The sequence below is a fragment of the Calypte anna genome, chromosome 1, assembly GCF_003957555.1.
Source record: "Calypte anna isolate BGI_N300 chromosome 1, bCalAnn1_v1.p, whole genome shotgun sequence".
Classification (NCBI taxonomy): Eukaryota; Metazoa; Chordata; class Aves; order Apodiformes; family Trochilidae; genus Calypte; species Calypte anna.
This window is the reverse complement of record NC_044244.1, coordinates 144,252,230-144,278,231: the sequence shown is the minus strand read 5'-3', so window position 1 is coordinate 144,278,231 and position 26,002 is coordinate 144,252,230. Positions and strand designations below refer to the sequence as shown.

The 26,002-nt window shown below is 36.3% G+C and overlaps 1 long non-coding RNA gene across 1 annotated transcript; it reads right to left on the bottom strand.

The window, feature by feature from the left end:
* Window positions 1-10,775: 10,775 nt before the first annotated feature.
* On the bottom strand, window positions 10,776-24,820 carry LOC115600154. The gene is made up of 3 exons (XR_003988836.1): window positions 24,729-24,820; window positions 11,556-11,562; window positions 10,776-10,786 (listed from the first exon to the last, which is right to left on the bottom strand). It is a non-coding gene; the product is annotated as an uncharacterized LOC115600154 (long non-coding RNA).
* Between the last annotated feature and the right edge of the window lie 1,182 nt (window positions 24,821-26,002).

The window sequence follows — 26,002 nt, the reverse complement described above, 5'->3', positions numbered from 1 at the left end:
AAAGCTCCTATAAGTGACAGGGGACATTGTGGATCTCAGAACACAGCTCTAATTCTTTATGGTGTTACTGCTGGAAAAAAATCATATATATATATATGAAAAAAAAACAGTTATAAAATTTTTTTTTAAAGGCTAGAGTTGTTCTCAACTAGAGGTCGCAAAATGCTAAGGTGTTGGAAGTGCCACACTAATACCAAAAAGGGTATCTCCATCAGCATCATTCAATATAAGGTATTACCTAATTAAAAAAAATGTGATTTATTGAACAATAAAAAAACCTGAGTTTAAACAGTATTACTGAACCTTTTTTTCCTTCAGTGGTTATTATCAGAAGCAAAAGATCAGCAAAAGTCATAATAAGGTGAATAATATCTATTTACTGTAGCTTTTAATCATCTTGTGTGCAGGTGGACTTTTATCTTTCTGACTTCCCAAGTCAGTGTGGACATGTGGTGTACCTAATTATTTACACTGTCTACTGATTTTGAGGAAAGGTGTTACTGTTCAGAAAAGGAAGTTATTAAAGTTTTAACCCCTTTTTTTGCAGAGACAGGTGGTTGTCCAGAGTTGTGTTTTCATAGCCACTTCTTGTGAAGTGGATCTTACTTCTAAGGAAGTGATTTTTTGCAGTGAGACAGGGTAGTAGGTGATCTTAGTATTTCAGTTGTAAAAAAAGAGTGTTCAGAAGGGCAGACAGGATATGAGGCTAACATGTTTCATTATCTTTCTTCAGTGAGGCCAGGTGCATCTTTGATTCTCTGAGCTACAGGCAGCCAGTAAGATTTTATGGATAATTTATCTGGCCCAGATGTAAAAATAAGGTAAAGCATATTTTAAGGTCTGACTTCGAAAGTTTACAATCTCCACTAATGACTTAGAACACTTTGTATCACTATTGCTGTAATACTGATATAGACAGAACAGGGTTGAAAGGGAAGTTTTTCTTGGCACTAGGAAAAGAGGAGATCTTTATTATATGAGTGGAAAGGACTTGTGTTTTTCCTATATTTATTGCAAACAATTTTATTACTGTTATTCAAAGGATTGTGTCTGGCTAAATCTGTCCTCATACAAGAGGGAAACATGAGCAAAAATCTACCTTCTCCCCAAACAGTGCTAACTAGTGCAGCTTATTTCCTACAAAGTGCAAAATATTATCTTGTAAGAAATGTTAGTGAAGATCTATAGATACATAAAAAACCCCACTTGTGCAGTGAAAAATTATCCTAATCTTATTCAAACTGCATAGTAAATGCCCTGAGTCAGCGAGCATGCAATTAATCACACTCGTTTCATGAAACAGAAGAAGATTAAGTTGGGCAATGGGGAAAACAGATTCTCCTTTTACTCAGACAGACAGGTGGTCAACCCTATTCTGGTGACTGGAAAAACTGAAAGACTCATCTCTGGACCCAACATCAAGTTGAACAATACAATTTGAACCCATACGGCCAAATATCCTTCTCCTGCCCTAAGGGAACCGTTTCATTTTTACTACCTACTGGGAGAACTCCCTGGCATCTGCAGTTTCCTGGTTATTAGTCTAGTTCTAGTTATTATGTTGTATTGTAGTTCTTGTCTAGAGAGTATTTCCTGATATGAGCCTAGATTCTGTGGAATAATTATAAAGTGGTGTGGCTTATTGTGGACCAGTGCTACATACCATGTGTGGACCTCTTAGTTTACTAGGTACAGCCACAGATAATACAATTATGGTTTCTTATGTGCTTAGTAAACAAACAATGCCTACATCATCTCACAGCTGTATCTGACTGATGTTAGCCCTACCTTAAAATGGGCATGGTGGACTTGCTGACCTCTAGAAGTGCTTTCCAACACATACAGTTCTGTGATTACTGTAAAAGTAGTGGTAATTTTATCTCACTTTTAGGGCTGGTGTTAAATTACATATACTTAGAAATATTAGTACCAAGAAATGTAGAGCTCCACTGATCTAGAATGTAATTTGTGGCTTGAAAATATGATTTCAATATGCATTGAAATAGACTTAGCTTGATTACTGAAAATTCACTCCTGTACAAGATAAAAAAGTGTACATTACTGAAGTGTCAAACCTGCACCACTCAAAAGTAGTGCTCTAGTGTTTTCTAGGATGGTTGCTTCCCAAGAATGAATTTTACCATAAGTTGGAAACGACACATTTCATAACCTTGCATTTCAAAAATAACATCAGTCTCCTGTCTTGAATCAATGTAAGCTGTGGGGTTTTTTAAGTCTTCCAGCACCAGTGAGAGAATCAGAAGCAAGGTTAAGACATACTTTAAGTAAAAATAATATTGCAAACACAAATATTTTAGATTATTTAGTTTTGAGTATTTTTATTAGAATTTTTTTTTGTCATTCATATGACCTCATGATTGTAGCAAGAGCAATGATCTTTTTATTTCTTCATTTTGCTTTTCACAGGTAGCAATCTTAAGTTCTCATGAAAGAAAATGATCACCTACCTTTGGAACAATGATAATTCAGACACTTTTTATTACAGCCATGTCTGAACATATACTTTTAACCTTATTATGTCCCTTGTTAGAAGGGGATAGAAAATAGTTTGCACATAGTTTCCAGAGGCTGATTTTTACTTTGTTCAGATAATTCAATTCTGCCAAAGTTCCTTTACTTAGAAATGACAATTTCTTCTTCCACTACCCTTCTTACATCATCTTAATTTTCATTGTTCTTGACCTGCAGAACAATACTCAGAAAGAAAGAGACTGTGCTACAGGGTACTCTGCTATAGCTGTCTCAGCAAGTGTCTTGACAGAGATATTCCTAATGTCAGATAGCAGAAGAGCAGATACTACAGATAATTCATGCCACTTGCTTGGTGTTCTGCATGCCTGAATAGAGTTATTGTACTGTAAAACTCTTGACTCCCAATAGTGAAGTATTTGTGCCCTAGCAAAGTGAGTCCAAGGAGCAATTAGTTTCCATGGATATCCATATGCTGTTGACATCAGGTTTCTATCTTTGTTCTATGCCACATTTTTAGGGCACAAATTCTCTGAAAAGGCTTAATATTATACAGTATAGATATTTGGAAAGTGGCTGTATAAATATTTGTTAATCTCCTTAGAGTTTCTGTACTGTAAATGAGTATTTGTCATCTTCAGCACAGCAGATATCATCCTAAAATAGATGGCCTTTTCACTGTCTTGGGAATGGAAGAAATAGTAACAAAATATGTCTGAGATATAAAATTCTTCAGTAACTCAAAAACTTTGGGTTTACACATGAAAAATGGTTAAAAATTTATGTTCCAATCTTTTTAACTGCTTAGCTGTTTATGCTTAATACTATTCTTTTAATTGGGCTTTGGTTTTAAGTGTCATCTTAGACAAAGAATTGAGAAACTGCTCTATAGAATTAAACTAATGTTCCATATATTTTGGCATTGTGTCCTTGATAGCAAACACCAGTTAGGAAACTATTGAAGCTATTTAAACTATTTAAAGACTTCTTGTGAAAATTAATCATGGAATCATAGAATGGCTTAGATTGAAAGGAACCTTAAAGATCATCAACTACAACCTCCCTGTCATGGTCAGGGATGCCTCTCAACTAGACAAGGCTGCTCAAAGCCTTACCCAATCTGGCCTTGAACATCTCCAGGGAGGACACATCCACAACTCTGTGGGCAGTCTGTTCCAGGGTCCCACCACCTTCATACTGAAGAACTTCTTCCTAATGTCCAGTCTAAACCTATTCTCCTTCAGTTTAAAATCATCTCCCCCGTCCTATCACTGGACACTCAAATTAAAACCCCATCTTTTCCATCAGGAATAGTAGGCCACTCTATCAGTATCTTCTAGGGAAAAAAACATTTTTTTTTAGCAAAAACACTTGGCATTTCAAACCAATTATTATAACTCACTAGTTCTCTTTTATAATTCCCCTGACATTAGAAAACTATGATTTCAGTCTGATTTATTTATAAAAGGCAGTAGAACACACACTTTTACTATCACAATAAAACCTTCTAGAATGTATGGTGAAGCCGTATGGTACATTTCTATGATCTGAACTTGATATTTAATTCCATATTTTTTTTCAGGTAGCAATATATTTTCCTTTCCCCTTTGTTTACTCCTCGTTTCTTTGCTATTAATTTTTTTTTCATTTCTAAATGTTTTCATTTTGGATTTTATACAGAATACTATTAAGTATCTTTTCCATCTGAAGTATTCCAGAAAATGCAGATCACAGAGCAAGTCACGAATCATTAGAACGGCACATTTCATTATAAAAAATAAAAAAATAAAAAATTAAATATCTGAAGTATTAGGAATTAGATTTTTTAAAAATAAAAGTTTAAATTATCTCTTATAAGAAAAATATTTTCCTGAAATTGTGCAGCTAAACCTTTTCTAATACATTAGAAGCAAAATATTTTCTCGTAAGAATACAAGTGGAACTTTGAAATTATATCATAGTGTCACTGCACGCCTTTACTATGTTAGGTGAGTAATACAGTAAAAAGACCATTGAGACTTTACAGAGCAGGACAATGGTGTCAAGAGACTGAAACAGCACAAAATAAATCATGTAACTGGAGCTTTTTGTCTCCTAGAAGATTAGCTCTATTACAGTGTAACATCCCTAGGTTACTTACAACTAAGGTTATCTCCTCTGCAGCAGGTATAAATTGTCAGTGTTCTTTTGATACCACCAGAGAAATTAGTCTTACATGAAACCTGGATAATTATATTGGGAATCTTTACAAATGTTCTTAGGGATCACTCCATGCATATGAAGAAGAGTGAGAAAAAAAAGTTCTCAAATAATGTTAGCTTTTTTTTTTTTCCCCACAGATTCATGTATTTTACACAAAAAATAAGTAGAGAGTCATTGTTAATAAAGAATTCAACCGATTTTCAGTTACTAGTTTCTGTAATAACTTATTAACTGAGCTGAAAAAAAGTACGACTGGGACTTCATTTTCAAAGGGATGATAATATTATATGACATATCTGCTGTATCTTCTCCAATATATTATGTGATTAAAAATGGAAGAGAAATCACACATGTGATTACAAATGGGAGCTGCTCTGAGAGAGGTAAAGTGGACATAGAAATTTAGCAATAATTCCGCCATCACTCAGGTCTGAAGCTTTAAGTATTCCTTAAAAGATGTGAAGAGTATTTTTTCTTTCCCAGGACTGAATGCAGATTCAGGTCTCAGGAGTATCATTTTATTAAAAAGTATAGACTGGAAGGAAAAGAATAAATTACATTTCCTTCATGTTTATAGAATACAGCATGATTTATAATCCACTAGCCATATTACACATAAATTAATAACATAAGCAGATTATATTATGAAGTGAAGACTATGAAAATACTGACTATTCATGCATATTTCCTTATACACACAGCATACGGTGAATATTTGAGGTAGATTTTAAGATTAACATATTGTGGGGTAGGCACTGCTTCCAATTCTGTCTTCCATCAGCCAAATCTCAGCCCTTTCATTCTTCTTTCCCCTCTGAGGAGAACAGTAGCTTCTGTGGAGGCTGCCAAGGAACTTTTGGGAGATCAGTAGTAGCTATGATAGTAGATTGGAGAGAGACAGAAATGGGACAAAAGGAGAAAGTGCAAACATGTCACTCAAAGAAGCCACCAACTTCTGCAGAGGCTGAAGTGACAAATCAGTCTCACATATTCTTCAGAAAAGCCTCATCTCTTGGTGTCTGTGTAACTTTATTCATCATATATCATAGGATCACAGAATAGCTCAAGCTGTAAAAGACCTCCTGATGACTCAGATTCAACCTCCTTGAGATAAAACCAAATTATTAGTGCTTTGCCCAGTTTGGTTATGGATAGAGGATAGGATATCTATGGTTGGAGCCTAAGCAGCATCTCCGGACAACCTAAAATTTCACTGACTTTGACCAGATTTACACTTTGTATCAGAATTTGACCTCAGAAGTGACCTCATGTACGTAGGTGGGCAAGTCACAACTGTATTTCATATCTTCAGAGATAGAAAAGAGATGGTCATCACATTGTGTCAATTTACATAATGTTAATGAAGCAGAAGATAGAAAATTTCTCAGCTAGCTTTAGACACCTTTATCTGAGCCCATTAGCTAAGTTCTCTATATCTGCAATTGAAAGACCAGGGCACGAATCATCTCTCATTCATCTACTGTAGGTGGCTAAAATGGGTCGGTCTAATTGTCATAGAACTCTATTGACTATAAAGTGAGTTTAGATGAATGATTCAAGGGAGAATGCCTGTACTGTGAATGTTTTCACCTTAGGTTACTAACATGAGTCCTTTTTCAGGTGTATGGAGAAAATTACTTCTTTAGAGTCCCTTTATAGCTGCAGAAGAAAAGGTATGATGTGAATCTTTTCCGCCATAAGACACATTTCTGCATTTCTACAATTGCTCTCTGAGAGTCCCTTCCTTTTATGTTAATTATAAGAGGAGTTGAGGTGGATGATTTATATTGGCTTCCAACATGGATGAAGTTATGCCAGCTGATCCTAGATGTTTTGCATTTTTAATTCTAGAAAAAAATTCATCTGGAAAGGGAGTAGACAAGCATGTATCACTAATTAACCCTTGTATTTGACTGACCAAGATTTGGATGTCTCACACAAGAGAAGAGAGTTTTAGTGTAGCCTGCTATTTTGTGGGTGTTTTGTAAAAGTTTTGTAGCCATAATTTGACAATTTTTCTTCTGTATCCCATTTTAAAGAAAGATGAATTATAATCTAAAATGCAAAATGCATTTTGAAGATCTGCAAGAAAATTAATGAATGAAGAAAGAAGTAATTTTGTGTTTCTGTATCAACAGTAGAAAGTAGTTAAAATTGTGCCAAGGCAATTCCACAGTGCCTTCCAGAGAATAAATTAGTCATGATAATTTTAACTGATATTTTACATGAAAATTGTTAGAGAAGTTAGCACAAATTATTTCATGTTTAACTAAAAGCTGTGATTATTACTTAGGGTAACTACTTCCAAAAATGAGCTTCTTTACCATTGCAGATATGCTACACAATTGTTACTCAGTAAAACTTCCCCCACACAGAAAATCAAGGCTACTCTTGTTTTGCCAGACACTACATTTGTTGCAATGTTTGCCGGTGAGGTGTCCACTGGTACCCTCTGGATGTATTATAGAAATATGAATAGTACAACAACGCTATATCAAAACAAAGATGACAATGTGCCAGTTATAAAATTTTTTTGAGAGTATTGAGGAATGAACTACTGTACATAAGCATTTGATGTTATTTAAGATTTAAATGGGGATGCATACTGCTTCTTGTACAGAGATGTGTTGAAGTAGCAATGCATGATTAATTTATTTGCTTAAGAGTAGCTGGTTGATTTCCATATGACATTAATTTTCAATTATCTATCAAATATATTTATCTGATGGGATGAAAATGCCAGTTTTCATACTATTTCTTTGTGGTTAAAGCTTAGTATGCAATTACGGTACCTCATCTGTTTTCTAAGTGCTCACACAACTGGAAAAGTTTGGGAAGTGAATTTTGGAAACTATATTTCATTTAATATTTCAACATCAAATTGCCATGTAATTTGCCTATTAAAATAATTAACATGTCAACAGTGTATGATTATTTTAATAAGTGATTGATGATAGCTTGTAGACAGCTTTGAGTTTTGTGAAGATGAAGACAGCTAGTTGTCAACTGGCCATGACATGAACTTCAAATTAAGAAAGTATTATGGAAAAATTAACAGATTGTAGTTAAATTAGTGACACAAGGAACATAATAGAACAAGATTTTGATTGGTTTAGAATTTTTTGACTTGCTTATAAGATGTGCGCAGAAGTCATGAAGACAAGGTGGTAGTGGTGAAAATGGAGAAAACACTTAAGAAGATAGGTGAGTCACCTTGTGACTCGTTTTCTGTGACATTTCAAGACATGTTTGCTTGAACATTCACAGATATGTCATACATCTTGTATATATTTTGTGTAAAAAATAGATCATTTGAATCTTGGTTACATCGCAGAAAAGCAATTCCTTTGAGATCCTAGATACCTTTAGTATAAAAATCCTTGGTATAACAGATTTTTAAAAAAGGACTGGACTAAGCTGAAATTAAGACAATTTAAACATTTTTCCCACAGATGAAACATAATAAACAACAAACAAATGCAATCAGTTGGCAAGTGAATTATAATAGCTATTAAAGTGCCCTGATTCAATCATTAATCCAAATTCTTGTGTACTTAGGCTTGAAAATGGGAATTTTGAAATCTTGTGTATTTTCTTTAAAATATGCAATCCTTAAACACTTTAATTCTCTCTATAAAATGTAAAGTTCAAGAATTAAAAAGTATTGAATATAGAATTATAGTCTAATATATGTTTACTGAAAATATAGGAAAGTGGGTATTCATTGTACCTGTATAAGGATTTAGCTTGACTTTTTTGTTTTTCTTTTCAAAAATTGAATGACAGTTTCTCTGAGGAAAACAAGGTAGTTCAAAATAGCATTTAACAAGCAGGTAAATAAACAGAACTACTGCCTTGCTTCACGTGGAAATTAGTCTATTAGTTATGCAGGCAACACGATTTCCATGGTTACAAATGACCTGCTAATCTCTTAAATTATCCAGTCATCATGAACAACAAGTCTACTAAATAATTATGGTAAAATGCAGAATTGATTCCATCAGTATTTTCAAAGTCAAATCTCCCAAAGAGAAGAGTTTTTTACCTGGTAAGAAGTTGCCTCACTTTTTCAGTGTAGGTTCATCAAAACCTTTCTTTAGAAGAATTTACCCTGTAAATTTTTTTAAATAATGTTATTTTATTCATCATATTAATATTGCAGAAAAGAAGAAAAATAACCCACTTGAGATAGTGCTGTCTGTTTTATTTGAGTACAAAGTTAAAACTCATTTGTCTGAGTGCAAGGCTATGGTGTATGTTGGCCTGATACACTTTTATTTCTGCTATTGACTGCAGTTGATAGTAATAATTTTCCATTAAGTAAATACATTCTGTTTATTTATGTTAAATTCAGTTCATATAACTGAAGGAAAACAATGGCTTCTGAAAGTTGATTATTGATCCCATAATAGCTGTACTAATATGCCTTCAGAAATTTCCTCAGAATTTTCTAAATCTTCTCTAAATCTAAACCAGTTCTGAAATGGCAACAGAAAAAGCTCTTTACGGTCTTGTGCACGAGAGGCATACATGTGTGCAATAACTGCTGTGTAATGTCATCATCACAGTTTTAATGAAGTGGTAACTCTGCTTATGTATCTTGACCTAAAGACAGTGAGCAAAAACATTTTGCTAATGACTGATTCCTTGTATACTACTTTTCATTCTAATTAATCCCAAATGCTCATCAAGGTCGGTCCTTCTCTAATGTCTCTACTATAAACCACTGCAACTCTATTAAATTCAGTTTCCCTCTCTTGGGATCCCTAGTCAGCAAACAGTTGCACACAAGTTAATTTATCAGCATTGCCAACATCCATAACTTTACCACAACCTTGTAATATTTCACATGTTTTTTAAGTCTCAGCACCTTCTAATCTTTATTCTATGAGAAACTTTGCCTTCATTTAAGGAAACTACTGTGGATAGAAACTAAGTTTATATCCATTACAAATGAAAAGAGATGACTTGGTCCTGCTGTAACCTTGAGATCCAAATTTAAAGGACAGTCAAAGGAAGCTGATATGTTTTACAATACAAAATACTTAGGACCTGACTTGAGTGCGGGATGGAAATAGTACTATTCCTTTTATGTGAATTGCATGCTGATTTCCTTGTGGTTTAAGATACTGATGAAATTCTCCTTTGATTTGGTTGTCTAGGATTCTTTAAATCTCTTTGATTTGCTCTGTGTAATATCTGATGTTGATTTTTTAACCATTACTAGAAATATTAGGGCTATAGTCCTTGTCTCACATTTCATAAGGTGATCTTCCCTCTTGCCGGCTTTTATATTTCCTCTCTTTCTTTATACCCTTTTAAAGTTCTTTAAAAGAGAGTATCTTCTTTCCCATTTTTATTTGGATAGTATTACCTTCCCTGTTAATTTTTTTTGTTGTTGTTGTTAGTGGAGTCATTTTTCTCCAAAATACTATTTGAGTGTTTATCCTTCCATCACTGGTTTTGAAATCATTGTCAGTATATTTGAATGCCATAAGTGTTTACCAAACATGCTTTTCAAGCAATGCTTATTAAACATTCACCAAAATGAGCAAAAAAAATCCTTGAAAAAGAATCATACCACATCATATGGCTCTTGTTCTAGTTACATAAATCATCACTGATGAGCTGATCCCAAATTTGCTGTGGTGTGGTTTTGTATAATTTGTAATTGAAATGCTGTTGTCATCTTACAGAGAAGCATATATCATTGCCTGTAGTAGTGGTGGCAGTTTTGTTTTTTCTCTGTACTTATCCAAAAACTTATTATAATCATTATCTTTATTGCCTGTATTTCAGCTAGACTAGGCTAGAAGAGTAGGCTGGAAGAGTAGGCTAGAAGAGAAATGTATTCTTAAAAAAATTTAGACCTACACGATGTGGATTTAAAAAATCTTGGTTTATTTGTTCTTATATTTTAGTATTACTATAGATCTGTAGTTGTTTGTCTTCAGTTTGAATACTTTAGACAAAAATAGATGTTTGCCACCTGTAAGAATGACATTGGCTTTGTATGTATCCTTTGTCCTGAGTCCATATGTACCGTTTTTTTCCCACAGAACATAAAAATGATAGAAATACCTGTTTTACATCTCTATTGTTATTATCTGTAGCTATACTAACTATCATAAGTATCTGTATATCCCTTTTCTTCCCTGTCATCCAGGATGAAAGAAGGGGTATTTTGATAATGTCCTGCTAAGCACTAGTAATTTCATCTCCGGGTGAAGTACTTAAGTACTTAATGTACATCTTTTCAGTTTTATGAAGACCAGCCAGCTCCTCTCCCTCCAACTTTCTCATTCCCATTCAAGGATCTGAACTATTAAACTACTACTGAATAATCTTTAGTCTTTCACAGATGCTGGAGCAATGATGGAAGCTTCTCTCTTTGGAAGAATGAGGCTTTTGCTAGCCATAATTTTTTTTTCTGAGAAAGACATTTCTGATATTCTTAATTAGAATTTGGAGGTCTACTTTATTTTTTTGTACAAAATACAGTTTCAAATTACAACTCTCTTCTCTTTAAGGAGCATATTTATTTACTGTAATATTTTTATACCAAAGACTTTTAAAGTCTGAAGACTGAAAAACATATAATGTTTTTTATACCTAATAAGTATCTTCTATAGTAGGTATACTCATAAACACATCTGACTCAGACTCAGAAATAACATTTCATAGAATCATAGAATCATAGAATCATAGAATCATAGAATCATAGAATCATAGAATCATAGAATTGGCTGGGTTGGAAGGGACCTGAGAGATCATCAAGTCCAACCCTTGAACCGTTGCGGGACTATGGCACTGAGTGCCACATCCAGTCTCTTTTTAAATATCTCCAGGGACGGAGAATCCACTACTTCCCTGGGCAGCCCATTCCAATGCTTGATCACTCACTCCATAAAGAAATTCTTTCTAATATCTAACCTAAACTTCCCCTGGCACAACTTAAGACCATGCCCTCTTGTCTTGTTGAAAGTCGTTTGGCAAAAGAGCCCAACCCCCACCTGGCTACACCCTCCTTTCAGGTAGTTGTAGAGAGCAATGAGGTCTCCTCTGAGCTGCCTCTTCTTTAGGCTGAACAACCCCAGCTCTCTCAGCCTCTCCTCATAGGGTCTGTGCTCGAATCCCTTCACCAGCCTGGTTGCCCTCCTTTGGACCTGCTCCAGGACCTCGATATCCTTCCTGAGCTGGGGGGCCCAGAACTGGACACAGTACTCGAGGTGTGGCCTCACCAGCGCTGAGTACAGGGGCAGAATCACTTCCTTGGACCTGCTGGCCACACTGTTCCTGATACAGGCCAGGATGCCATTGGCCTTCTTGGCCACCTGGGCACACTGCTGGCTCATGTTCAGCTTCCTGTCAATCCAGACTCCCAGGTCCCTTTCTGCCTGGCTGCTCTCAGCCACTCTGTGCCCAGCCTGTAGCGCTGCATGGGGTTGTTGTGGCCAAAGTGCAGGACCCGGCACTTGGCCATGTTAAACCTCATCCCATTAAAGTATTTAATTTCAAAGTATTTAATCCCATTTCAAAGCCTTCACACTATATCACAACAGAGGTGTTCCATTCTACAAGATGATTCTACAAAAATAGTTACTTCTAATCAGTCTTCCTCATTTTGATCAACAGTAAGTACACACCTCTGATTTTTCAATCTGTCATTTATAGTGAAGATGTAAGCCAGTTTTACAAAATGCCAAAAAGGAAGATTTGGGGGCTCAGCCTATCCTAGGGGTTTTTTATCTTGAGTAATTTGACTTCGGCTTGTCTGGTCTCAATCAAAATCCAATTATACACTACATAGTAAGTCTGCACTGTTTGTATTATGGGTTTGTATTTTTTAATGTAAAAGAAAAAAATGTGTAGGACCTGAGGTTCAGTGAACTGTCCTTTCTCCACTGAGGAATGTCAAATAATTATTGAAAGAGGAAGATCAAGGTCAGAGGTTTAACATTTCATTGAAGCAAAGAGTTGTATATTACTCTATTACCTCCTAAATGATAAGAAATACTACAATAAAGAGAGATTTACTTATCAATGGAAAGAAACTTTAATAAGAGGCTGGCTAGACTGCTTCCTACTCAAGGAGAAAGCAAAATAAATCTGGGGGATGAAATATTAAACTAATCCAGATATTTTCCAAGACTTCAGAGGAAAGACTGTCTATTAAACCCAACATAGTCCACTAAAAGAGAGAAAATATACAGTGTAATTCCTGTACAGTTCCTTGAAAGAGAGAAGGTCTGATGAAAGATGAAAAGACAGACAGACCTTCTGAGGCAACCTTTAGAATAGCTTGAATGAATGTAGTTCATCATTCCCTCTTTTTTTAAAGTTTTATCATTGAGTTGTCCGTTTTAGATACTAAATGTTTATATTTACGTGTTTAAATTAAGCTGTCTGGAGGTAAGCATAATTTATAGACATGTTCTACCAATAAAACATTCAGTCAAGAGAGCAGTGAACCTATGAACTAAAGTGCTTGTATACTTTAATAAGTAAACTGATGCTTTAGCAGATTTTCCTCTGTATTGACAGGAAACAGAGACAGTCTGCATAGAAATTAGAAGAGTCAGAAAATGCAAACATTGCATTGTTGGGGCAAGATGAAAAAATAAATGTCCAGTTGACAATTGAGCTAGTAAGAGACACAAAGGAAAGCAAGAAAGGATTCTGTAAGGCATCAAGTAGCAAAAGGTTATTTAGAGTCAGTATGGTCTATAGTCGAATGAGGGGACAGCCACAGTCATGGACAGTATAGAAGACAGGAAACTGTCATTTTAGCATCCACCTTCACAGGGGAAACTTGCTTCCTGAGCTTTGTGCATGCACGTCTGGTTTTAGGAGGAGAGAGGTAGTCAACAGTGGGAAAGTGGCAAGCTGGGGACTGCATAAGGAAGTTGCAAGAATTTACAGTTTCTGAGGCCAAATGGGACCTCTAAAAGAGTGTTGCAAATAATTGACTGATGTGATTGCAGAGCCACTTGCATGGCTACTGTAGCGGGAGGAGCCATTCTTGCTCCTGAAGCTCGACGAGCTGCTGGTCTCTTCCAGGACTCCAGCCACCACACAGCGCTTCCAGGGTAGAAGTGTAGCGGGAAGAGCCTTTCTTGCTCCAGAGGCTCGACGAGCTGCCGGCCTCTCCATGCCTCGCACCAGAGTGAGCTGAGGTCTGCTCTGTGGGTGTGTGTCCCACCTTTATTGGCCCCCTGGTCTTGCCCATGCCCAATAGGGGCCTGTCCTAATCAGGCACAGGTGGACTCACACCCACTCACTGGCAATTCGAGGCACCTGGGTTATCTTGTTTCTCTACATTCTCTACAGCTACACTCAGTGGAAAATTGTGGTGTTGATTGACTAGTTTGACTATTGGAAAAAAGTTAACATTACACCTGTTTTGTTAAAGGCAAGAGGCACACCTACTTAGCTTCTCTCCAGAAAAAAGAAAATATGGGCTATATGAATAGATTATTGGATAGGTTAAATTTTGGCTGGACCATCAGACTGAAAGGGTAGCAGTTGCTGACTTGACATTAGGTTGACAATCACTTGCAAATAAATAGAGCTAGGATCAGTCAATGATGGACTGATTCTATTCAGTTTTCATCTGGATTATGAAATGGACTATAGCCTCAGCACATCTTCTATGTTAGGAGAAATATGGACTTCCAGTTTGAAAGAAATGTGGAGAAACATTAACAAGTCATATCAGGAGCAAGGAGGGCTTAAGGAAATAATTCTGCCCAAGTTTGGTAGAGGGAATAAGTGGGATCCACAAACATCTGAAGAGCAGATGAAGAGCACCTTAATGAGGATGATTGACTTGAACAAATGACAGTCTCAGATCAGATCAGAAATTAGAAAAAATGTTTTTGCTAGGAAGACAGTGTAAACTAGATGTGCCAGTTACTTAGATAACTAAGAAATCTTCTCTCAATGTTTTCAATTTTTGTTTGTTTGTTTGTTTTTATATTTTTTGACTGTGGTTCAAAACTGATGGTCAGAAAAATGGATTCAACTTCATATCAGTGTTGCTGGTGGGCTTTAGGGAAATCTAGCTTGTTTGCTTCTTCCTTGTTTCAAATACATGAATTTTCAAATAACTAATTCTAGCATCTAAACTAACAGACAAGAATCAAATTTATTCCATTATACAAAAGAATATTCCATCAATAGAACTCTTACTTTCACTATTAAATTTCCCACTTGTCACAGAATTTTTGAATGGTCTCTAAAGTAGTAAATTATCAGGTACATTTGCCATCCAAAAAATCACTTTCTAACTGACAAAGAAAATAATTTCTGTAGAGTTTAGGGTTGAGGGTTTTTTGCATTTTTTTGTTTTGGGTTTGGGTAAGGGCTCACAGAATGTACTTTTTGATTTTAAAGATTGAGACATATCCAAAAAATTTAAGCAACACAAGATCTTCTTAACAAACCATATAAAAGTTCTGACACTATTTATATCTTAGACAGGATTAGATTCCAGAAGAAAAGTGTAATCAGCTGTCACTACTGATGACAGCATTTTCACTTTTCCTGATAAAGTAGAGCACTTAGAAGCCACTGGACGGAAGCTTTATTAAAAAAACCTCACACTAGAAGGCTGTTGCCAGGGATGGTCTCCTTGTATGAAGGCTCAGCAAACACTTTCATGGAGACTTCATCTCTCTAGATTGTTTGAGATAGGATTGCAGAAATACATCAGAAGACTTGGCAAGATACATAGCATTCTTGAAATTGAATTTAACTTGGATTAGCTGAAGATTTCTCTTATGTATGCACGTTTGCCAGTACAGTGAAGAACAAAGCAAAGCAAAACTTAACAAAGCAAGCTTCAAAATAACCCATAGAGGACTGAGCTCCTTAACAAAGAACGTTCCTAAACTTAGCATATCCAAGTGTGACCATGGCAGTGGCTGAAGCCTTTTATCTCTGTGATGATCTGTGTGTGTATACACAGATCATGCCACTAAACCAGTGTCCAGTTTAATTAAAAGTAAATTTCTTGGTTGCAACTATTAATAAATTATATGATATGAAGAAGAGGGATTCCTAACAAATGATTCTACCAAACACCCAGACTCCAATCTCATACTTCACCTTTCTCAGCATCCTTTAATACATCATACTTCTCTAAGCTCCATAAACAATCTTCCCACTTCCTGCACTTCCCTATGAAATTCCATGTTCCCATATTGGATCCTAATACTAAACTTCTTTTCTTTCTCAGTCTTCACATACTCTCATCTGTGGAAATCTGGATCCCCAACCTTTTTTTTTTTTTTTTTTTTTTTTCCCTGGCATCTCTTATTCTCCTACAAATAATCTTTCCCCAAAACCAGGACTCTAGTTTCCTCTAGTCTTTCACCTCAGCAACATCACACCTACTTCACCAGTCCCAATGTCTATGACTCCTTGCTCCTTTATAGAGGTCCTGGCATGGTCTGATGTCCAGGGCTGGCTGGGATCAGGTTGTGATTTTAGGTTTTGCATCAAAATTGATAAAAAACTCCAATTTAGTTTAATTTCCTCATCTCTTCATTCAGGGCATGGTGGAAATAATTTATTTTACAGTTTTTGTTTTCTTCCTTATTCTCATTTTATCCTTTGTTTCGAATCTCTATGGGCTAAAGATTAACCAGTCTTCCTTGCACAGGAATAAGAACTACTGTGGTCATCACATTTGCAGAACAGAGAATACTTTCAAATCTCATAGGCTAAAAGACTACCAAACCCTCATGATATGCAAGACTCATACTAAACTCACACTTACTTCTAATAAACAAAGTAGAGAACACTGAATCCATTGATTTCTGTCATATCACATGGTATGGACTTGTATTTCAAAATGTACCTGCTGTTTTGAACTTTATTTTCTGCCATGCTTTTCCACAAAGTACATAACCTTTAATGACTTTTATGTACTCTTTAAACACACAAAAGGTTTCAACCATGAATTGTATCAGGTGAATACTAATGCTTGATGCTGCAGACTTCTACTTGCCAGAAAAATAGCTGGTTCCAAACACTTTATATCTGTTTGTCTACCACAGTATCAAAGAAACCAGGAAAACATAGTGACTAGTTTTTATCAAAATTGTTTTGGGCCAGTAAGCTGATAATAGACAACACAGGATATTTAGAGAATCAGGCAGTCTCAAGACCTGTACTTTCCCTGAAGTTCAGAATTTTATTACACCACTTGTAAATTCGCAAGAACCGGCCAAGTGAAAACAGCTCTGTTAATTATTTTCACCATTTTCACCTTGTAGATGATGTCAAGTAATTTATACTTAATAAAAGGCTACAGTTACCATGTTGATACAGAGGACATCAGAATAGTTTCCTCTTCAGAACAAGAAAGCCCTGAACTATTAGAGATGCCATGGTGTGTCAGCTACTGAGAAATGCAAACACTAAAAGGTACCACATCAGTACCCCTGCATTAAACTGCTTCTGATTCCTGAGTGTGACACAGAATCAAAACTATATTTTCAGGTACTTGTTTCAGCTGAGAAGTCTAGGGAGGGGAGAAGTCCATTTCAGTTTAAGATTAACTGCTAATATTTGCTGAACTAGGAAAGACCAATATTTTCCATGCTGCTTCTGTTTCAATGTTCCCTTGCTGTCAGCATTAGCCTTTGTGCTGTTATAAGGCAATTCCACATTAGAGAGGCTAAGGCTAACCACAAAACCATCAGCTAAAACAGTGCCACAGAGTTCTGGGAATTTGACTCACAGAGTATAATAACTCCTGTACCTGCCGAAAACTTCCCTTGAATTTTTTTAGTCAGCAAACCCTTACACCTAAGTGCTCCTTAGTGCTGATTGCTTCTCTGTGTTTTGCATAACCAATGTGGTACAGTGCATTCACATTATAAGATGATGAAAACATGTAAAGAGATTCCCTGAATTCTTTTTCTTAAAGTTCACTTTTTTGAAGCTCTGGTGAGGGCAGAGATCAGAAATACGAAATTAAAGTCAAAGAAATTTAGATACAAGTACTTATCCTGGCATTTGAGCAACTAACTGGTAATCTGTCAATTACTAGCCAGGAAGAGTTTTTATTGTAAATGTAACATTTCTCCAAACTAGTTTTTAAAACCATAATCCAGGAAAAAATCTTTCTATAATTTTTCTTTCAGAATTTCTTCCACAGCTTCAGTTCTCTTGAAAAAAAACAAATAAATAAATAAGCACACATATTCCATTTTGTACTAGTCCCTCTTCATTGATTATTTTTTAGTTTTATCTCCCTTTATATTTCCATCAGTGCCTGTAGCACTCTGACAATAGCTTCTATTCAACAATCTTCATGGTGACTTTTCAGGGTTAAAAATCAGTTTTATGTTCTTGCAGAATAATGTCCACCTTACATCAGAGTATAAAAAAGTGACTTTTATGTCTCTGATTCAGGATGCATTATCCTTATGTTAAGTTCCATCATCAGTCCATGGCCTCTTGCAAATGTTATGGCTTCTGAAAGATATGTCATGTTAAATGCCAGCATTTCAGATTTGCTTTTCTCAAATGCAGTAGCCTGTCTTTTCCAAGTTAAATTTCCCTTTGTTTTTCTCAGCTTATGTTTTTAGAATGACTTTTGAAATAAGTTTTTCTCTTGCTGGTGTGTTTATTCTTTATTCTGCTTTAGCTTTATTTATGAATTTCTTCAATGTGATTAGCTTTGATTGATTGACAGTTAGGGATATCTGCAGAAGTCAGAACTCAGTCCTAGCTTTAAATGTGGTTGCCTTCTGATTATATGACAGCTATATGAATAGTGAGTTTCAGAAGACATCTGGAAAAATTGAAAACACCAGAAACTGCACTTAATAGGATGGAAAATAGGCCAGTAGAGTTATAAAGATGAATGGACTTTTCCAGTGTCTTGATGTGTACTATGGTATATAACAATGTGGCAAGTATACAGCCATATCTAGAATCACTGTGACCCTATTTTGCATAAAAAGCAGGGTTTTGGAAACAAGAGGCTGCAGATGTGAGCTGTGCAGAGGAGGTCAGCTGCCCAGTCTGACACCGGTGTGAACAGACCATCACCTGGCAAACTGCAGCATTACAGGGAACCCTATGGCACACTAGCTCACAATTTTAAGGCAGAGTGGCAGCTCTTAGGGACTGTAAATGATCTGTATCCTTTTGGAGGCATGCGGTGGGAGATGCTCTTGGAAAGATGCTGATGAGCAGGCAGCTGAGGTCATGACTAAAGATACAGAATAGGAAGGAGGTGATACGTGCCAGATTAGGAATATTTCTGATTGGCTCTGGGTATGGAAGATCCATATCAGAGCAGGAACACTCCTCAGGGATTTCAGCCTATGGACTACCCAGACTAAGGCAGAAAGACTGCTGAGGGACCATTGCCATGGATGTCCCATGCTGTGATGCTGTGACAGACACAAACCTGAAGGAATGCATCTGGGAGTGACCCACTCTGGAGCAGGGCCACTACGGAGGGACTGTGGCCTGTGGTAACACATGCCAGAGCAATGGAAAGTGAGGAAGCCCAAACCAGTGGGAGGGAACCAGAGAGGATCATGGACTAGAAGACAGAAACCAATATACATATGAACCCAACCTCTGGTGCTTCATGCTGTTTCACCAAATGAATTAGAATAGATTGTGTGTAGCCCATATCAAACATGAAAGAAATTGAGACTAGGAAAAGGGGGGAAAGTCAACTATACGCTTTGCTATTTTTTTCCCTTCAATACTCATATCAATTATGATCAGTTGGTGTTAATTGAAAGCACAATAAATTAATTAAAATTCCCCATGTCAACACTGCTTTGCCCATGACAGCATTAGATACAGTGGGGAAGCATTTGAAGAGGGAGTTGGAAAGATTTAATCTGAATGGGAACCCACTTAAACCATTACTTGGGATTTGGCAGGGAAAAGGTATTGTGCTTAAAACATTCATCATGGCAAAAATGAAGTCAAGAATCTTTACACATAATAGAATCTTAGGTTAGTACAAAAAAAAAATTGAGTATCGAGTGTTTCTGTTTTTCAAGAGATGCATGCCTAAGAGGCAGACTAGGTCTGCCGTCTTATATTCTTATTCTTATTCTTTATTATTCTTATTCTTATTTTGTAAGTGCTTCACCTTCTTATTTTGTAAGTGCTTTCTCATACCACCAAGATCTGCAGTAGTTTCATTAAAATTTCTCTTGAATTAAACTGTTTCATTTGTGGATCCTAATAGATTTCCATTACAAAACAACCACTACACTGAAACCTGAGAAAATAAGTGGTGGTACTGACCGTATCTAAAACTATAAAATGTATCAAGGAAATAAAGAAATTAGTAAAATAAAATTTTAAAGAAGTACTTTTAAAAACTTTTTCCTAATAGGTAACAGCATATTTCCTGATCAACAAGGACAGTGATTAATGTGGAATTAAATCTCTGCTCTAAGAAAATATTTATTTTTTTCTCAGGATCCTTTGTAATTCCTTAATTCACATATAAAAAAGCTTTCAAAATACTGTCTAAAAGTGGATCTTTTGAAAATAACTATTCAGACCTCCTAAATACCCCATTCCCTTTTTCTGGCAGTCACTGTCCTGAGTGGTCACTGAAAGCTCACATAATGAAATTATGAAAAATTATAAATTAGGCTGCTGGGTCTATTGAATAGCAAATGGAAAGACAGCTTCCAGGTTGATATGTAAAAAAAGTCTTCTGTGTGTGCTGTGATTTGCAAATAGAATGCTATTAGTGTATTACCTCCTAAGTGTTTCAGTGTCACATATAAAAGCTTTATGCGCTGGGAAAAAAACACATTTTTTGTAAAACAATAATATCAAAAGGAAAAGCAACTTAATCTTCCACTTCAACAAGCCTCCCATTAATCTTCTGTGGAAATGTTGCATTAGTTTTATTAACCTCTCACAACTCTTTGAGTATCTACAATAAGTAATTCTGGAATATCAGATTTTCACTGATTTAATGTACAAGATTTGGAGGGGTATTTTTGCATTCATAAAATGCAGAGCAATATGATTTTATCATCATTAACCAAGAACTTATTTGATGTTTGTAAAAGAAAACAAATTGCTACACTGTGCTTCCAAGATTATCTTCAACCTATTGAGTACATCACTACTGTAATTTTTGGTTATCCTCAGTTGTCATTCTTATGATCCCAGAGAGTGTATATGAAGTTTCTGGAGCATGCAGAACCCCCAAGCTTACCCAGAGGCATAGTATGCCATTAGTATAGCACCACAAGTTTTGGATATCTGTACTCATATAAAGAAAAATTGTCAGCTCCCCTAAGGTCCTGCTTGGATGGCATTCGTGCAAAGCTGGGGTCACAGTTTCCTGCCTAAACACAGACTAAGAACACTTGTTCTTGACACTCAGTGTATCATGCAATGCAGATGTAACTTGATTCAGATCAGCTGCATGTTTAATAGAATCTGGGAAATTTAATAGAATCTCTGAATGCAATATACAAGAAAATATTCTGATGACTAATGAAAAAAGAAATGTGATTCTTTTGTTGATTTGGAGCTATTTTCAACTGAAAAAAGAGAATGAGATTGAATATGTGGTCATATGCACTGCTGACCAGTGTGTTTTCTTATGTGATTGATGTGGTGCCCCTGGGGATGAAAGCATAGTGCCAGTCATTTATACAGCTCCAGGGAAAAGCTGGTGAATGATTTGTGTTAATCTAGGTTTTATTCCAGACCCTCAACCATCAGAAGAAAACATCACAAAAATATTTATTTTAGAACAAAAGTCGTGTCATTTCTACATTTTTTCTCAGCAGCTTAAAGAAAGTATTTGGTTTTCTGTTAAAACACATATGAATTTCACCATTTGTTTCACAAACTAGGAAGGCTGTATTCAAAAGACTAGCACTAATATTTCTTTTGTTCTTCACTAAATAGTTTGGATTACCAGTCAGGAATGTGGGTGGTCTAGATTCAAGTAATTTTTGCTTCTCTTTTATGTCCCAGAAGGTGATAACAGTATAACTTGTGCATCATGTTTTGGGGCTGGACTTTTTCATATGTTCTACTTGATGATATCAATTATTTGACTTTACAGAGAAATCAGTGAAGACCATGTGTCTTGTATTTGTGCATATATATATATATATATGAAATTCTATGATCTCAGGTTTTCACTAGCAGTTCCTTTAAATTAATGTCATTCTTAACACCAGTGCATGTGCATGCCCTAAATCAGTCAATTTTATGACCTTCCTCCTCACAGCCTCCCCAGGAAGATAAAGCTGTTGGACCTACTTTCCGTTTTCTACAATGACAAAAAGGTATGGTTTATAAATTTGCTATTCATCTGAAGATTTCTGTCCCAGTTCAGAGAACATGACTGAGAACAGTACACCTGAAAACTTGAAACACTTGGAAAGTAAAGTGAGCATAGAGAGAGTCCAAAAGTTTTTGAGTTTGATGCCAATCCACATTCTGAATTATGATTTTTTTTTACGTTATCCAAAGGGATGTCTAAAGATCTGCACCTTAATCCCTACAGAATATAGAAGAACACTTCAGAACACCTGCCATCCAAGATAACATCAGTAAAGAAAGGAAATACACAGATAGGAAATTCACAGACAAAAATGAATCAGCTATTCTTGTTCTCTAGCTGCAGCACTCACCTCAAGGTTCCCACTTTCTGATTTCAGTGATGGTAGGTCATATGAAAAACTGGTTTACATGGATACTTTGCTTTTAGTTTAAATAAGCTGGGACTTCTGTCTTTGGAAGGAAGAAGACATGTATGACCTCAGTGCAGAAGTTCCATCTGGAAATAGAAAGAAATACAGACCTTCTCTTGATGTTTTTCTGTCTATTTTTAATGTAAGCTAGCTCAAAGACCTAGAGTTATGGTGAAGTAGCATTTAAATATCCTGGCTCAGATCTTCAAGACTACTGGGATTTTATTTTACTAAGACTTTTTAGTCTCTAAAGTATAGATTAGCTTTTAAAAGCCTGTCAGTAAGTCAGCCTTTTAAAACACACTGATTTCTTCCTACTGCCTGTGTTTTTTTGGTTCAAAGCCAATAGAGCATATATTTGAAAAAGGTGGCATCATTCTGCAGCATGTCACCAGATAAAAGGACATTTTATGACTGCATACATTTCTAGGGTAGGGGGTCAGAACCTGGTGGCTTTAAACAAATTTATTCAGGTAAGCTTACTTTAAAATAACTCATAATAAAGCTGAAATTTTTATGTCATACTGTTATCTGAAGCAGCTGCAGAAGCAGTGCAATTGAATCAAATTAAAAAAAAAGAAATATATAAACAATCAACAAAATACATGCCCTCAAACCCCTTTTTAATTTAATTGCAATGTATTTATGGTATTGCTTTTGTATTGAAGGTATTGCTTCATGGAAGTTAGGCAACTCTCAGCACAACAGAGTTGGGTGTAGGTGCAACCATAAGGTCATATAATCCAATAGGGCCAAAAAAAAAAAAAAAAAAGTAAAAATGCATTCAGTTCCTTTACATGATAGGAAAATTTATGACTTCAAATGGGATTTCATAAGAGCTATACTTCAAGCATTTTAACTTGAAGGTAATGGAGTATAAAATAATCTCCCATTGAGGACTGACCATGTGAAATGGCAACAGAGGAAAGTAATTTTTAAAACCATGAAAACGCAGCCACAAGCGCAATTTGAAAGCTGGAATCTACAAATATCTCAAGGGAAAAACAGAAGGAAATTCAGAATATCGTATGGTGTAAACTGGGAAGAAAGGAGCTTGAGCATCACCTTTCAATAGTGAAAATGTGACTGTCTTAAATTATTTTTTTTCACTGTGGTATCTGCTGATAGGCTTGACTGTGCTAGATATGTGCTGATAATGCTATGACTATTGAGTAAATATTGATATTGGACAAAGTCAACTGGTTCTTGACAGTGTGCATTTCTGGAAATGGGGTCTTTTAGTCTTTCTTCTCCATGTGCTTTGGAATCACTGAGCTAAGATTCCTACCTGCACAGTGATCTCACTACATTTGGATTCTGGCAGCTTGTAGTAAAGAGTCAGCCCTTTTAAGCTGACATAAAGTCTTTCATCAACAAGTTCCAAGACTGAGATAAAAGTTATTTTAAAGTAAAGCTGTGAGATTTTTACCTATAGAACTGTCAAAAAGATAAGCTAAAAAAAGCCAAAAAAAACCAAAACCAAAAAAAAACCCAAACCTCAAAAAACCCAACCAAACCCTAAAAATCTTATTCTGTAGCCTGGAGTAAAGTTAGCTCCCTTTTCTTTCATTCTGTTTAAACTGCTACACTATTGTGCAGAAACCATACTCTAATTCAAGCATCTTTTCCACCTTGAATGAAACTTATGAATTACTTACAGGATGGTAACTTGCCATATTAAGACAATTTCTTGGGTAAATTCTAGCTTTCATCCACCTGTGGTATAGACTCCCTGACTAGAAGATGCAACATTGTATGTTATAACTTTTGGTATACGTTTTGTTCATGGGTTTTTTTAATTGCTTTTTTGACCCATTTCAGCTGTTAACATGCACAACATTCTGAGCAGTAAGTGCTACAATTTAATTAGATGCTACATGAAAAAATATTTTCTTCTGTTTGCTTTAAACTTGTAGCTTAATTCATATACTGTAGAAAATGGTGGTGTTTCAATTTTTTTTCTACTTCTCATTAATTACAGTATTAAGCTGTAGCGGGATGAGCCTTTCTTGCTCCTGAGGCTCGATGAGCCGCTGGCCTCTCCTTTGCCTCACATAAGAGTGAGCTTGCTCTGTGGGTGTGAGTCCCACCTTTATTGGCCCCCTGGTCTTGCTCATGCCCAACAGGGGGCCTGTCCTAACCAGGCACAGGTGGACTCACACCCATTCTTTGGCAACTCGAGGCACCTGGTTGTTCAGCTGATTTATTTCTTGATCTCTCTGGAGCACTTGTTTCTCTACATTTCCCCCTCTTTTTCTTTTTTTTTTTTTTTTTCCTCTCACGGGATTTAACCCCTTCCCATGGGATTACATGGGATTTAACCCTTCTCCATGGGATTAAATTTATTTAGGGGGGATTAAACCCTTTCCTGAGGGATTAAACCTTAAAAATAGGATCAAACCCTCTTCTTTTTCATAGCTTATAAGTGCCTAAGCTGTTCTTCTCCCTTCTGTCTGCTCTTCTAGAATCACAGGATTTAACCCTTCCCCATGGGATTCACGGGATTTAACCCTTCATCATGGGATTGAATTTCCAAAGAGCTTGCTGGTCATTCCTTTCAGGGAGAATGTTCTCACAGTTCCTGTTGCCAGCTCCTCATCCTGCTGCTTCTCCTGTGCAGTCTAGTTTTCGATGTCAGCCCAGGCACTTTTCACAAAGTCTCTGCCTTTCAGACTTAAGTTGTTCTTCTCCAAAGTCTTGCCAGCTCCTCACAATGCTGCTTCTTCCTGTATCTGCTCTTCTAGCTTGGCTTCCCTTTGCTCAGGGGTTTCTTCCCCATGGGATTACACAGGATTTAACCCTTCCCCATGGGATTAAATTTTCCCTCTCCTCAGGGGTTTCCTGTCCAAAGAGCTTGCTGGTCATACCTTTCAGGGAGAGTGTTCACAGTTCTCCACCAGATGTTGCGAGACGAACCTTTACTTTAGGGATCTGCGCCTCAAGGTCTAACTAGGTGTCGCAATATAGACTCATGAGCTGTGCTCTAAGTCTATCACTCATGTAGTGGAACTAGCAAGATTGGTATGTGGCTCAAAGAGCTACTAGCCTCTCTCATGACTAGCCCAAGAGTGAGCTAGTCTGTGGATGTGAACCTCACCTTTTATTGGCCCCCTGGTCCTGTCCATACTCAATAGGGGGCCTGCCCTAACTAGGCACAGGTGGACTTGATACCAGCTCACACCCACTCCTCAGTAATTAGAGGCATCTGGTTGCTTGTTCCACTACATTAAGCTATTGTATCTTTCACAGAGTTTTCAAATGTTCTAAGTTCCCAGTTGACTGACTTTGTCCTAATATTTCTTTACATCTTCTCTCATTATAATCTGTCAATTACCATCATCAGACCACTAAGAATGCTCAAGTTAAAAATGTGCATGCGGTAGTCAGGTGATGTTTTTTGTTGGTTTTGGGTTTTTTTACACCTAATAACTATGTATGTGTATATCAGTGATTAACACTGGAGTCTAGATTGATACTTAATTTATCCCTTTTTGTGTGTGTGTGTGTCTGTCTGTATAGAGTTAACGTTTGTGAGGCCATTTCCAAAAAGCAAGTACTGCCTAATATGATGGCCATGTTAAATA